Genomic DNA, 3497 nt, shown 5'->3' with positions numbered 1-3497 from the left:
CTTGCCGGAGGGGGCGTTATGCCACCATTCTGTTCAGCTTAGTTTCATTTCCATGGACTTTCAATTTGTTTTCATTTGTCACGTGTCTTCTTTGTTCAGATTCCCGCCTCTCTGTCTCCTTGGTTACTGTCATTATTAGTTTGTATGTGTCAGCTGTGTTTGATTAATTATCCTCATTTGTGTTAACTAAAGTTGTTCCTTCATCTGCACTCCTTGTCCGTTAACCTGCTACCTTTTCAGATTGTTACCTGTTGGGATTATATGATAAGTAAACTTTGTTTTGGAACCTTACTCTTCGGTGTCTTCATCTTAGTGCCTGCATACACTGGAATAATTAATCCCTCCAAATAGTCCTCCAGCAGTTTGAGTTCTTCCATTGTGAGAGCAGACCTCCACTTTTCAAGAAGTTTAGCCACTATGCGTTTTGATGGAATGCCCAAATGGTCAGCTATCATTCAACATTCTTAAAGCCTGTTCCTGCTAGCCATGATAGATGTCCTAGGGTTGTTACTCCAGAACTGAGAAGAATTCCTTCAAGTGCAGGGCGGGCCTTCATGTGATATATCCAAGCTTGATCCATGAATCAAAAGTTCTTGCAAGGAACTTACCAGTGCAAGGAACCTGTATTACAGAGTATTTGTACAATAAACAAAGTCCAGACTTTAAAAACAATTATGATAAAAGGTTGGTAACTTGGACAAGTCTATCTTTTTAAGGATTTAACCAGAAAAAAAAGGCTTGCAAAATAGCAACATTCCAGCTTGAGTCCACAGGTCCAGTCAGAAGTCTTTGTGCAAATTGAAGCTGAAAAGCTGCTGTTCTGCTCTTTAAATGTATGATTCCATGTCCTCCCTCTTCCTTGGGCTATACAAACAGCTTTATTCTTTAGAATTGACTAAATTTCTAACAAAAATTCTGGTGGAGAATCAACAGAAATTAGCAGATGCCAGAGAGAAGATGCTACAAAGTTATTGATGATCAATGTACTATATGACATTTTTGGAAGAAAATATTTCCACTTGTCAAGGGGACCTTTTAGTTTTTCAACAACCCCTTAAAAAAAACAAAAAAAAAAAAACTTCTCCTCTTAACCAGCTCCCAACCAGGGAACTCCTTCACTTTTAGACCAATTTACTTGTGTAGAAGAAAACACTTTAGAATCTATTAATATTTTTGCAACAATTTCACATCTCTCTGACAACTTATTAAAGTAACAACATCATCAGCATATGCAGATAACTTAAACATTTGAACAATTTGAAATATAAAATCCATACAAATCTGTTCTTAACTTATTTAAAAGAGGCTCTATTGATACAACTTAGAGCATAATCAGACAAAGTGCACCCTTGTCTAACACCTCTAAAACCTTTAAAAGGAGCACATAAGTCACAATTAACTTCCAATATACTCTCAACGTCACTGTACAAAACCTGTATCATAGAAATAAAATTGGGACTAAAGCCAAACACACTGCTAAGACATGGCATAAAAAAATTATTATGCTAAACTCGATCAAAAGCCTTCTCTTGGTCTATTGACTAGACCAGAATCTAAGTTGAGACTCTTGTTAATGTCTAAAACATCCCCAATAAAAGAAATGTTATCAAACATGTGTCTACCAGGTACACAATAAGTCTGGTCAGGATGGATAACTTTGCCCAATCTATAAGGCAGAGCCTTAGAGAGCAGTTTATAATCACTGCACAGCAAACTCACCAGACTCCAGTTTTTAATATCATTTAAGTCTCCCTTTTATGGCAACAACGTGAGAACCACTCTACAGCAATTTATGGGCCAAAAAGACTTGTAAAAGTCAACTGGTAGCCCATCAACTCCAAAGCACTTTGCCACACTCCATAATCTTTTTCCCAACTCTTCCAGAGTTAAGAATGTACTTACAAGAATGTACTTATTAAGACGCTAAGACAGAGGTGGGTTTTTACTTAAAGGTAGGGTAGGTAATCCTGTTCAGAAACACTTTTTTTTATACTGGGTGAAATGGTCCTTCCATCCTGATAGTAGTCAATACATTATGTGTTTAGAAAAAGGAATGAAAAAAATCAGACCTCTGTAGCAGCTGCAGGACAGTAAAAACTCTGACATTCGGTGCGAATGTAAAGAACCAATCAGATGCCTTCATGTCTCGTGCCCGCCCCGAGCCCCACTGCGCGCGCTGCCCTGCGTGCACTCATCACATGTCACCGTTCCCGGAAATATTCAGCTCAAAGCACCTGCATATGCAGTCAGCGAAGGCAAACAAGGCAAAAACTACTTCCTCGGACCCTGCCCGCACTCTTGAACGACCTCCTCTGCTTCGCCCTCAACCCCGGACCTGTCCTCGAACCGACGATGCGGTACTTGTCTCCGGACTCGGAGTGTACGTTAGTCTTCATTAGAGTCAACAATGTTTCAATCATGGAAACTCTTACATGCAAAACACCGTATATGTTATGAATCTTACACGAAATTCATCTTCATCACAGTGTAACTGATGGTAATGGAAAAACGTGTATCAATGCAACCTGTTTTTAGTTTTGCCTTATAAATATAGCTTGTTACCGAATGAAACTTTACCATTATCGATATGCTAGCTTGATAGTGAGTACTAAAAGAAATCTTATTTGTTTATATTCATAGTGATAAAGTTAGGTATTTTATTACATGTGATTCTGACATGATGTCACTGTATGTACTGCGCTCCTTCCTCTCCACTCGTCTCAGGTAATAAATGCGTCTTGTTCCAGCCTGAGCGTTTGGCGTCGCGCGTTCATGTGTTTTGGGGGCGTGGCTTTGGAAGGAGCTCAGAAGGGAGGGGGTGGAGTGAATGGAAATAATGAGCTGTGTTTATTGCAGATTAAAAGGTCTACAGTCACTCGATTTTTATATTTTCTTTTTCAGAGTACTTACATTTTAATTATGTATTGGTATATAAAGACAGTTTAAACAAATTTGGAATGTTTTTTTTTTAGAAAAATTATTACCTACCCTACCTTTAATATTAGAAAGCAGTAATTTACATAAAAAGGAAATACATTATTTTCAACTATAGAGGAGACCTTTTGTTTTCAATTAAATCATTCACTCAAACATATAATTGTCATCATTTACAGACTTTTCATGTTATTCCATACCCATGACCTTTAGTGGCGCACAAAAAAAATAAAACAATAAGAATCTTCACTCATCTTTGAGATTTCAGAGATTTCTAGTGAATCTATTACCTGGCTTCAAAACAATTGAATGAACAAATGAAGAGTTCAGATGCAAAAGCCTCTAAGTGCCATCTGAAATTTTCTTCTAGAACGATCATTTTTATCAAGCTCGTATATTTAAGATCAGTAATTTCACTTAAATGGCAATGAAAATTACCTATTAATTGTCATGACCTGAACTTAAATATACGAGCTTGATAAAAAATGATCATTCTAGGAGAAAATTTCAGATGGCACTTAGAGGCTTTTGCATCTGAACTCTTCAAATATAGTGCATAAGTT

The sequence above is a fragment of the Rutilus rutilus genome (assembly GCF_951802725.1).
Source record: "Rutilus rutilus genome assembly, chromosome: 18".
Taxonomy (NCBI): domain Eukaryota; kingdom Metazoa; phylum Chordata; class Actinopteri; order Cypriniformes; family Leuciscidae; genus Rutilus; species Rutilus rutilus.
The sequence above is the reverse complement of the archived record's forward strand: the minus strand, read 5'-3'. Positions refer to the sequence as shown.